Source organism: Cervus canadensis, chromosome 2 (genome assembly GCF_019320065.1).
Source record: "Cervus canadensis isolate Bull #8, Minnesota chromosome 2, ASM1932006v1, whole genome shotgun sequence".
Taxonomy (NCBI): Eukaryota; Metazoa; Chordata; class Mammalia; order Artiodactyla; family Cervidae; genus Cervus; species Cervus canadensis.
This window is the reverse complement of record NC_057387.1, coordinates 43,355,718-43,368,934: the sequence shown is the minus strand read 5'-3', so window position 1 is coordinate 43,368,934 and position 13,217 is coordinate 43,355,718. Positions and strand designations below refer to the sequence as shown.

Here is a 13,217-nt window from a genome sequence, read left to right as displayed (position 1 = left end):
GGTAGGCATTCAAATAAATTGTACTATTATGATTGCTTGCAATTAGCATTATTTTAAAAGTGAATCATTACTATAAGCATGAGTAATCTTAGAGCATTCAGTATGAGACAATCACTGGGTGGGCAGAGCTCTCCTGATATTGGAAGAATCCAGCATTGCTTTGGCAGACCGTGGTTGCACCCAGTTTAGAAGTAATTAGTCCTACTCAACCAAGGTAATCGGGAAATTGGCTCTCAGACCATATTTGCAATTTTATGTGGAGAGAAATGATTCAATATTCAGTAATGGTTAGGTACTTTCAATGTTCAACCTTGAGGTCCTTGTGTAAATAGGATTGTTGTTGAAATGGAATGGAAGTTTTGACAGCAGGGACAGCCCCTTAATCAGATTTACACAGAAAAGGAGGGGATGTTCCATCATGGGAATGCCAATGAGAAGATGTGCTGAATGTGAAAATCAGCTATTTTTAATGTTAATGTAAATATTAAGAGTAATAACCAAACACTGACTGTCTTTCTAGTCTCTATGTTTCATAAAGAGAAAAGAATCCCATGTTCATTTGTCACGATATGTTTGAAACAGTATTTTCACTTCAAATAAAGGCATAGAAATAGCTTATAAGTTTCCCCAGTTCTGGAGAATTTAGCTAGCTAGTTCTGGAGAATCTAGCTATAAATAGCTAAATAAGTTTCAGAAAAGTACCCAGTGATTGAATAAAGAAAGGAACAATTAGGATAAACTATGTGAGGAAGCAAATTTTTATAACAATAATAGAGATGATCATAGATATATTGGCAGGTTTGCCTGACTGGGTTTTGGTGTTTTGCGCAATGCTGCGAGGGGAAACCAGAGGCTGACACTGAAACACTTCAATTAACTTTAGCAGGAGAGAAATGGAGGAACATGAAGGATCAATTCAGGAAGACCCAAGACTGTGGAGAACTTGCCTGCTCTCTTTACTTTTTCCAAGGAGAGGCTGCTGTGGTCACAGACTATGGAGCCTTTATCAAAAGCCCAGGCTGTCGGAAGCAAGGTCTAGTCCATCGAACTAGACTTACCCTGTCGCGTGGTTAAGCCATCTGAGATAGTAGATATTGGAGACAAAGTGTGGGTGAAGCTTATTGGCCAAAAGATGAAAAATGATAGGATTAAAGTATCCCTCTCCCTGAAGGTTGTCAACCAAGGGACCGGGAAGGACCTTGATCCCAACAAGGTTATCATCGAGCAAGAAGAGAGGCGGAAGCAGTCCTTCCAGGATTACACTGGAGTCACCCTCGAGTCCGTCCTGAACTACCTGCAAGACGTGTGGCCGTAAAGGCCACTTTGCAAAGGATTGTGTCATGCAACCAGGTGGGACCAAGTACTCTCTGATACCCAATGAGGAAGAGGAGAAGGAAGAGGCAAAATCAGCAGAGTTTGAAAAGCCTGACCCCTCGAGAAATTCTTCTAGAAAAAGAAAGAAGTAAAAGAAACATAGAGACAGGAAGTCATCTGACTCTGACAGCTCAGACTCTGAGAACGACACAGGCAAGAGGGCAAGGCACATGTCAAAGGACAGCAAGGCCCCAGAGAAGAAGAAAAAGAAGAAAACACAGCACAAGGAGTGAGAGCGGAGAAAGAGTGGCTGAGAGAAGGAACCAGGAGCCTGTGCTCTGAAGCCCTGGCTCCTAGAAAGACTCAGGATTAAGAATAAGGCCTCCCACCCTCTTCTCTCCCATGGGAGATGGCACCCCCCATGCCACAGGCAAGTTTGGAAGTTAGGTATTGAAAGCATGTGCCTGAATTGAGTTGTTTCCTTATCACTCTTGGCTCCTTTGCAAGTGACCCCGGCAGCCCACCCATTCATTCACCCAGCTTCATTCAGCAGAAGGTCCTGTGACCCTCTCCAGCTGCCACGGCCAGATTCCTGCACAGGAGACCAGGCTAGAGCCACAGGAACTGCTGCGGGGGCCAGTCCGGCTGTAACTGAACACAGTGACTGGTTCCTCTCTGATGGCCTACCCTCCCGGGCCTGACTGGTGGATGGTCGCTGCTACATCCAGCGCAGGGGCAGGAGACTCACAGGATGAGGGAGAACGTGGTGCTCACTTCTTCCATTCCCCTAAGGTGATTCTGCTATGTTAGAAGTAACAGCCAGTGGTCACAGCCAGAAAACCATTGTTTGCAGTGTCTTAGCTTGTTTGTGACATTCCGGCAGACCACTGAACCAGACAGCTCAAGCCGAAATCATTGCTTTACTTTGTATTTATTTCACTGTGAGTCAGTTGGTTCCATTTCAGGTTTCTGATTAAATTCCTGATACTAAAAATATATATACATTTATATATATATATATATATATAGAGAGAGAGAGAGAGAGAGAGAGAGAGGCAGGTTTGACCCCATAGACTGTAGCATGCCAGGCTTCCCTGTCCATGGAATTCTCCAGGCAAAAATCCTGGAGTGGGTAGCCATTTCCCTTCTCCAGGGGATATTCCCAACCCAGAGATCAGACACAGGTCTCCAGCATTGCGGGCAGGCACTTTAACATCTAGGCCACCAGGGGTCAGAGCCCAGGTTAAACCACACACGTGTTGATTAGACTTGACCCATGACTTTGGAGTTGTTACTATCAGCAGGACTTTTCTTGGAGAACACAGTATTAAAACTGGAAGTTGTAATTTCTCCAAAGCTCACTTTCTCATCTTTAAAATGAGTGATTGTACAAAATGACCATTTAAGTCTCTTTCAGCTCTAAACACCGAAAACAAGAATTAATGATAATTAATTCAAAGACAGAGTCTTTCATCCTGTACATGTACCCAGAACCCATCAGGACTGAGGCTGGAGGGGAGGTATTCCACCCTGTGAGGTTCCCGTTATCAATCAGATCAATGCCCAGGATTATTAGAGGATTTAGGACTGAGCCCAGAGATACTGCTTCCATAATTACAACCTAGTTTGTTCCTGACCCTTCAGCACAACATAAACCTAGTTTTCACTTCAGCAGGAAATCCCAATTTCAAGGCCAGAAGCAGAACTGCATAGTTCTCCAGAACTGGGGAGTAAGTTGCAGCGTACTAACCCATTCCCTCAGTGGCTGTGATATAAGCGAAATCACAAAATCAGCTCCCTATTTTATGCTCACATATTTTGACACTTATAGCTTGTTACATCATGTCTGGAACATCTTGTCCATGTTGTTTGGAGCATAGCTGAAAGTATTCAGTGGTCTTCAAGCCTCAGGATTCCAATTCTACAAAATTTTAAAAGAGACTTCCATTCCAAACTTCCTTTGTTTAACGTATTCTAGCAATCGAAGTGCCTTTAAGTATAAATGACAGGATAATAGAACTCTAAGTCTTCTTTGCAATGAATATTATACTTTCATTTTGCACCACAGAGCTCAAAATGCCTCACTTTATGCTGATGGTGGGCCTTCTATTAGAGTTTTTCGTTCTCCTTCAGCTAAAGCATGTGACAAAGTGGTCCCTTACAGAAAGAGATGACGGGGATAAGAAAGCATGAAATTCACAGAAATTAAGACCACATTAAACATGAAGTAGATGTATTTCCATCTACCTCTATTTGTAGTTTAAATTTTAAATTTGCTATATCAAGAAATTCACAATGACAAATCACTTTTCTGATTAAAACTAGATATCTTAGGGGAAAATAAAATAATATAGTACAGCAAATTGGAAACACAGTAATCTTCAAAAATTAATGTAAATTAAATATATAGATATGTATGTATAACATTTAATTATTCATAGTTATTAAAATATACTACTAAAGGAACTTAAAACATTAGAATTTAATTTTTTTCAAAACAATTAATTTCTGTAGCCATATGGATCTACCACAGAAAGGAAATAATGTATATTGCAAAATGAAAATAAAATAAAGGAAATGCCTTTCCTGAATATAAACTTTATTTCTTAAATCAGTGTAATTTTGTAGTATAATAAATGTAAAACACCAAACCCATATAAATATCCAAACTACTAAAAAGCAGAGAGAAATTGCATGAAGCTAATTCTTTTAAAACAAATTTTTGTAAACATATTTTTACCGTTAAGTGCTCTTTCTGCTGATAAACAACATGTAAAGTTAAAGAGAGAAAAATGAAAACAGTAATCACCATTCTCCAAATATCATTTGGGGAAATCATTTCAGAATCTTTTAAGTCAAATTTGATTTTTATCTCTTGATTGAAAATAAGTAGTGTCTTCCTCAACACAATAGCCTAGTTTTTTCAAATAAATGAATATGACTAACAAGGCAGGATTATTAAAATATTATTTTACATTTTTAAATTATCTAAATAAATTTAACTAATGAATATGACATATCTGTGAGATTATAGGATTTTTTTTAAAGACTAAGAAACTAAGATTAATTAGGGTAAAAATGAATAAATCAGAACATAATTTCATATTTGATATAAAGTTTTTTAAGAAAAATAAAGCACAATTTTAAAAGGATATAAATGATAACTTTATATATTACAATTGTTCCTACATTAGACTAAGATACTGAATCATATTAAAGACTGGACATTTTGTAAGTGGTTTTGTTTTTCAAAGAGATGTAAAAGCAAGTTTATCATGTGATGGTCTTTTATAATGGCCTAGCTTTGATTAGAAATAATTCTTATTAATTTAGCCACCAAAATATTTTGGCTTGTATTTATAGATTTTTAAGAAGCATTATATATAGTGATAGAAAAGAATTTAAATTATTTGAATACTTTGCTTTATCATCATCTAGAAGTACTTTGCAATTAGTTTTCCTGCTTTATTAGCATTCTGTGGCAATCTTTGCACTAAAATGTCAGCCTTGTAGTTTCATGAATCATTACAAAAACATCAAGGAGTATGGTTTATAATGCACAACAATTCATTTTGATCCAAGAAAATAGACCATGTTGCAGTAAGTCATTCTTGGACTCTATCTTCAAGGAATTTGAGGGAAAAGCTAAAATTGTGATCTGGTTGGCTTCTTGTGAGTGATCCAGTTATGGCATTAAAATCAATATATATCAAAAAGAAAGAACAGAAAGCATGGGTAATAGAAATAATTTGATTTAATACACATGTTACACCTAATAGTTCTTATTTTAATATGTTACTTTTAATACATGGACTTAATACATGTCCAAAGTGTACTTTCATTTTTATTTCCTTAGTATATTTTCCTGTATGACTAAAAACATCACATTATCTTCTTTAAAAGAAAATCGTTGTTACATAAACATTTGAGTATTTTAGGAGAAAAACATAATTCATGTCAGAAAGACTGTGAACTCTTATGCTAGAAATCAGTGTCTAAAAATTAAAATTATTTTTAAGACAGTCTTAATAATTACTTTATAAGTGTATAGTTACCACATAATTTTAATTGCAATAGTTTCCTCTTATAAATAAAAATCTTAGTAATAGTTCTTAATGGAATTCATCATTCACTTTTGAATAACATATTAAATACTCTGTTTTTCATAAATGTGAAATTTTACTTACTGCAAACTTTAAAACATACGTTATTTAAAAATTAGAGTTCAAAAGCTAAACATTTTCAGGTAGATAATTGTTTAAATTTTTCTGCAGAGACATACTTTTGTAAGCATATTGAAAAACTTTCTAAGCAGCATCAGAGAGCAGTTTGCAATGAAATGGTCAAGAGATGTGACTAAGTCAGTTTTGCAGAAGGATTCAAGCATTTTAGAATAGAGATGTTAAACCACTAGTTTCCAGCTATCAATGTGTTAATTTATACTAAGAATAAATCTACAGTTGTAAGATTACCAGCAGCGTAGGCCCACAATAAATCATATGAGGTGTAGGCTAAAAAATAAATCTGTATACTCATTTGAGAAATATTGTAATGGGCTTTATAATTTTAACAAAATTTTCAAACTTATTTTTCCTTTAAAATATTTAGATTTGCTACCTGAAAAATGAATGAGTGAAACATCAACAATGTAATAATTGAATACCTATTAATACACCCCATAACTTAAGAACTAGAACCAACAATAAACTGAAACATTTAATAAAAATACAAGAGAAAAATAAACTGTTTTTGACATTTCTGTATTGTCAGTATCATTTCTGCCTACCTATAGGCTACTTGGTACTTATGCTGCATCCTTTTTACAGTAAAACTTCTTTGAGGACTGAAGTACTAACCTTTAAATTAGTGTCTATTTAATTTAATAACTAAATCCATCAAACTTCAGACTCACTAAAATGATTTCATTTTCCTTTCTAGTTAGTCTGAAGTGCTTTATCTTAAAACGTTAACTGTCAAAATAATGGATTTTTTTCCTCCATAAGAATAACTTGGATTTTGAACATATCTCGTCAATCATTCTATTTAAACTGGGTGTGCATAAATTGTTCCACCACTCTTAACTACAGTGTGTAAGTCTGGACATAGTTTCTCTTCTCTACTGTGAAAAAGAAATATTATCATATTCTAAAATGAATTTGTAGTCTTTCGCATATAGTCAGAATGTATTTTTAGAGACAGAAAGTTCTATTATTTTACCAAGTAATGGAACAATTGTAAAAATTATTTTGAGAAAACAGGATACTACAGAACACATTATTGCATTAAAATTATAAAGTAAAATACTATTTTATACATATTCTCCACTAGGTGATTTTTTTGATATTTGAACTATCACCTTCTCTCTTTTTATATTAGTAATGGTTGTATTTTTACTAAGAAATATTATCATCAGTTCTTCATCATACATTCTGGTATCCTATAATGTATATGACTAAGTTTATACTTTGTCATAAGCCAGTACAGTGTCTTATTAATAGAATGAAGATGTTAAACTGAGAAAAATTCAAGTTTTATTGCCAATCAGTTAATATTAACCCAAAGGTGGTTTGAAATTAATTTTTTGTGTTAAATGCAAAAGCCGGCTTTTATGTATCAAAGAGCTATTCCACGTCTTACAATCCAGAGTGATACAGTTTAATCGTTGTCCTTTTAATTTGAATTTAAAGTATAAACAGAAAAAATTCCTTGCACTTTAGAGCTGAATTATTTTAGCCTTTAAATTTCTAGTATTTCCATGAAAGCTTGAATAAAAAGCTGTGGTCTGACAAGCTAAAAACATATTGTAGTTTTATGAACGTCTCCAACTGACATAACGAGAACTAATACAATCTAATTGTTTAATCAGTAGCATTCTTTTTACTAATATATAATAATCTATATTCAAGTCAATTTGTAAACAAATGCAGTTATAATAAATATATTTAGGAAATTTATTTTATACTATTTTATTACTTACTGGAACGTTTTGTGAATGCTCGAAGAATTTGATCAGGCAATTCACTTACATGAAAATTTAAAAATTCTTTGTGTCATTGGTGAATGAGAAAATGATAGCAATGATCCACAGGACAGTAACACACACAAACAGCATTTAAAGTTCTTATTCAGTGCTTTATGTCTTTTACAAAATGAAGCTGATTCTCCTTGCTTCTGGCCTGGGACACAATTTAATACCAGAGGAAAATTTAGGCAGCTACTGGAACTACTACAATGCTAATAACTTATATCAAAAGAAAGGTTTAAATTTTGGAGAAACTCAATTCAATATGTATTATCATAATTATAAATCTATTAGCAATAAGAATACTATTAAGAGAATTATATAGTACTAATAAGAGTACTATGTATGCTCCATATAAATAGATCTCCAAATAAAGTGGAATATTTGGGAACCTAAAATATTTCCCAAATGTTACAGAATTTTCCAGTGGGGTGAAGTCTGCATTTTGAATTTGAATATCTGCTATAATCAGTAATTAATAATAAAGCATTACTATAAATCTACAACACAGCTTAAATTATTTGAGTCAGTGTTGCATAGAACCTGACTTTAATTGTGAATTATTTTTAAGGAATAGGAAGCAGTAGTTCTCAAGCTCTAGCAGGCATCAGAATCATGCTTTCTGAAACAGAGACTAGCATGCCCTCACCTCCAGATTTTTGGATTCAGTGGGCCTGTGATGCCATCTGGGAATCTGTGCTTCTAACAAGTTCCCAAGTGATGCTGAGATTACCTACCAAGAGACCACATTTTGAGAACCACTGATCTGAATGCAGCAGAGTACTTTTAGCACCTTCTTTGAGAAAGCCTATCATCACAGTCTCAAAAGACATTTATTGACTGTGAAGCTTAAGATTATTAATGGATTTGGGAATTGCTTGTATTCAATATCACTTTAATAGTTACTAAAATAAATTTTCTGATGACCATAGATATGCTAATAATTTTTCCTAGGACAATATAATTATGTAGTTATAAATGGTGTTATCGTAACTTAGAAATGGTAATAAAGTTAACTATTGCTTTGAGGTTAAAAAATATGTACTTAATTTTTTTCTTATCAGGTGCTTCCTTGGTCTCTTTGGTTCTAAAAAGTAATCTATAAGCTAAGGGAATAAAATCCTTTTAGAAAGGATTATTGTATTAATATCTGTGATGGGTAAGTGTCTTCTGGTGAATAGATACAATGGTAATGACTTGTTGCAACATTCACTTTTGCACAATGTAATATTCATTATATCAACCACAATCTTTCAACTTCTTGAAAGTAAGATTTTACTTTACTTCCTTTTGAATCCCCACAGAGACCATAAGACCCTGAACTGTGAGATGTTCCATAAGGAATGATTGATTTAAGGACAATGTAACTTCAACATTTAGGAGAATGCCAGGTAATAGTAGATGCTTAATAAATGCTGATAGACCTAAATACATTCCGCATGAAGAGTACATGCACGATAGATTATTTACCAATTTATTTGGACAGGCATCCTACTCTTTTAACTATACAAGCTGCTTCATCTCACCGTGTTTGTCAGAAGTTGTAAAATGAATCTTGGGATGGTTTAAATATCCTTGCATTAAGGTAGATGACTTAATAAATGTCAAATTAGCTTTCAGTTACTAATTTTGCCCATGTCTATGCTATCAGCATTATAATAAAGCCTGTTTTTACATTTAAAAAGTTCTCATTTTAACACTGTATCTATGACCCTGTACAAGCAAAATAAATATATCCAAAATAAACATATTATCATTGTTACCTGTAGTACCTGTGTGCATGTGCTCAATTGTGTCTGACTCTTTGCAGCCCTCTGGACTACCAGGTTCCTCTGTCCATGTGATTTTCCAGGCAAGAGTACTGGAGCAGGCTGCCATTTCCTACTCCTCGGAAACTTCTTACCCAGGGATCAAACCCTTGCATCTCCTGCATTGGCAAGTGGATTCTTCACCATTGTGCCACCTGGGAAGCCTGCTTGTAGTATAAGCTACAGTTTAATGAGACTAGAATGGTGGAAACCAGATTTTGTGACTGTGAAAAAGTTTTATAACCTAGAACTAGGACTTCTGAGGCTTAAATAGACCTGTATATATCCCCTGAAATGTTAATATAATTTCTGCTTTTAAAGTGTAATTATTGTAACACAGATATTATCTTTTTTTTTAATCAGTTCTGAGAATTGTACCCCAACATATGCAAGGGGATTTAACTGCATACACTGAACGACAATGACATCATTACGAAGAAAAGATGAGCATGAAAGCCAATGACTGAAGAGTTAGGAAAGAGTTCTGTCCTCCTCTCACTGACTAGTAACCAAAAAGCCCAGGAAAAACAATTATAGTGTATAGGATGGGTGGTAGGGGAGAAATTGCAATAACATCTGATAAACCCAAATGCCTGAATAAGGTTGAGCTAATTTTTTCTAACACATTATGAGAAGCCACTGAAGACAAAACACTTTCATAACAGAGGTCATTTCAAGGCTTTTTTTCTCTTTAAAGGAAGAAAGAAAAAAAGAAATAAAAGGAAAAGTCCTACTGCTCTGCTTCTATTTTTTAAAACTGCCAACACACCAGTCCCCGACACAGTACCGAGGTGGCTGGCTGCGACACTCGCTCTGACTCTCTGAGGAGACCGGGCCCCCACGCACACGCCTGTGCCAGCAGCTGCTTCTGGGAAACACCCTCCACCACCTTCGAAGGTGGGAAAGAACTGTGATGTTGCTTAACACGAAAGACTCTCTGCTTCTTTCTCCCTTTCCTCACAAACTGAACGAACTGCTGCTGTAAGACAACACACTGCTAAGTTAAAGTGACTTAAAAATTCATAGCAGGTTCTCTGCCTGGAGGTATATGATGGGGCCACCTGTAGGCATCTAATTCCACTCAAAATAAAAAATAATTGTGAAAACTTTCTGTGAGTCTAGAGGAAAGTGGCTAAGAACTGCGTTGCTGGTTGACTCCAATATGGATTCTGTCGTGGAGGATTAGAGAATTGTACTCTCTCCAACAAATATGAGTAATCCTTCTCTCCACAAAAGATCTGTTAAATGTAACACCAGACACCTGGGTGCCAGATAGACACAGCCATTTCTTGGGCCCTTTTGATAATCCACCTGCAGAAACTGCCACATGCCAATTGCTTAATATAGCACATTGATCCATTTGAAACTTTTTTTTTTTATAGTATAGAAAGCTATTTTGTTGTTTCTCTAGATCCTGTTTATCTCTCTGAAGCCTCCTCCTATTTTGCCAAGGGTAGAAAGTGACAGTAAAAATATCCCTGATATGATTCCAAGCATTTTGGGGGGGGGGGGAATTAAAAAGCGTATTTTAGCAACGCTCAGCAACCTTGGCCATTTTCAACTGGAAGGTAAAATTAATACACTGCAGAGCTGCTTTAAAGAAAAAGTGTTTGTTATTATGCTTTTGTTACAGTTAGATAGATAGATAGATTTATTACTTATTCTGTAGCTACTTAGGGTATGTATGTTACTTGTACGGGCTTCCCTGGTGGCTCAGCAGGTAAAGAATCTGCCTCCAATGTGGGAGACCTGGGTTCAATCCCTGGGTTGGGAAGATTCCCTGCAGAAGGGAATGGCTACCCACTCCAGTATTCTGGCCTGGAGAATTCCATGGACTGTATAGTCCATGGTGTCGCAAAGAGTCGGACACAACTGAGTGACTTTCACTTTCACTTTTCAAATCCTATTCTGCTGTATGATTAGTGAAATTTTACACACACACACACATGCACACACACAAACTTTTATCAAGTAGGTTCTAAAAGCTAGTCTAATCTTTGTTCATTTGGGTTATAAATTACCCATACATTTTATTAATGTAGCTTTTAGTCTCAGAGCCCCTGCAAACAGACCCTGTTTGGATATTTAAATCTCTGACAACCTTTCTCCACAACAACCCTGTGGCTATGAACTAAGAAAACTATATTTAAATGATCATTTACGTACTGAAGATTGAGTTCTTGGTGGTATTAAGGTTGACATTTCCTTCTGTTTGTACTACTCGAAGGGTTAATAAGGTTTGCATACCTTCATTCTTTGACTGCTTTACATCAGAGTATTATAGGATTGCTGCCAAAACAGATTTTAACCCTTTTAATCATACTGCTAATAACCACATTGTGCAGAGCACAGCCTATACTGCGCATAAGGCAATGTAGCTCTGAAAACAATTTTGACCTGATATCCAATCAAGGAAATGTTCCTAGAGATACTTGCCATTTTGGTTGCTATGGTGAGTTTCATATTTTGTGGAAACCACTGCTAGATGTCTTAAAATAGACCTTTGCCAAGAAAAACATTGGTCCAGTGGCATATGCTGGCAGAACACTGCAAGGTTGCTCAAATTCACTTCCTTTGTTTTTCCCTCTCCCCCCTGGGGCAACTGCTCCAAGCATCAGCCCACTAGTCTGGCAGGCTGAGAATCCAGAAACTTGCTGCTAATTACAATGTTGACAATTCCCAACCTGTTTACTGGCGCCAGCAATCAAACCGCATCCTCTCGAGTGAACCAAAAAGCACTTGCTGGCTTTAGCTTCCTGAGGTTCCAAGCTGGCTATATTAATTACTGTTAACTTAAAACTGTATGTTGTACAGAGGAAGCTTAATTAGCTGCTTTGAGGATTAAAATCTATCCTTTACAAATTTTAAAGCCTTCTGTTCTTGACCAAATTATGTGAATCCATAAAACATCTTTCCTTGGACAAAATGCTGATTATTTTAGGTGTGGTTTCTCAGAGTCAATTTTGCCACTCTATTTATTACCTTGAATTACATACCAAAATAGATCAGAAGAAAATCTCTCTCTTTTTCTGTCTTTCTCCTCCTCCCTCTCCTCCCTCCCTCTCCTCCTTCCTTCCACTCTCCCTCTTTAACTTCCTTTCCTCCATGTTTCAACTCTATTTTTCTTAGAGTTATTTCTACATTTTGTTTTTAAAAATTGAGGAAAATAATGAGCACATTTATTTACAGTTACTGTTTATGGTTAACAAAAAAGGAAAACCTTTTGATGAGGACATAATGGTCAACAGATATGTTTCTACCTTGGTAAATTTTAAGACCGTAATAGTTACTTATACCATTTTTCAAGTGAACTCTCAGTGCTGTGTGTGAGGTCTGATTTGGGAGCAGTCATCCTTCAAGTGTAAGAAGTATATTTTCTTGATTGATAAGCTGGGTGACTACACAGTGAGAAATCACCCTCTCGGGGCCTTAAATGGCTAGTATTACATGCAATTTTCATAAAAAGCATAACAGCAGTGGACAAGGGTTTAGTAAACTCGAGACTTATTCTGACTCTATTCTAATCCAAGAGTCATTCTGTCTTTCTTTATTCAAGATAGCTTTGAATACTTAAAAGCTGAAATAAAGTAAATACAATTCTAATTTGCATTAAATATATTAAAGATGTGATTTGATTTCTGTTCTTTGGTGTGTGAAAATCACTCACTCAGTAATATTTACTAATCTTATTTAAAATTTTCCATTGAATGTACTATGTGACAAATATTTGTCATTCCAATCTTTTAGCCAATATTTTCATCTGGGAGCTTATTAAATTGACCTGACTTAATTGAGATTAAATTTTTCCTTGTTTTACTGAAACACTGCAACTTGGGTAAAAGCTCAAGCTATTCCTTTAATTATGATTTATGTTTGTCTCTGCATTAACATTTGGCCTATAAAACCTTCCTAATTTCTTAGAAAAACATATGTATAAGTACACTACAGACCTTTAGAATCAATTTGCACATTCATGTCTATATTTACAGTATTTGAGCTTGAAAAAGTTTAAATCAGATGAATCATTGAATTCATCTGATAAGAATAATATAAGCACTGTCAGATACCAGGAA

The 13,217-nt window shown here is 35.3% G+C and overlaps 1 pseudogene; it reads left to right on the top strand.

Moving 5' to 3' along the window:
• Nucleotides 1-994: 994 nt before the first annotated feature.
• Nucleotides 995-1,607, top strand: LOC122427611 (annotated as a pseudogene).
• The last annotated feature ends 11,610 nt before the right edge of the window (nt 1,608-13,217 follow it).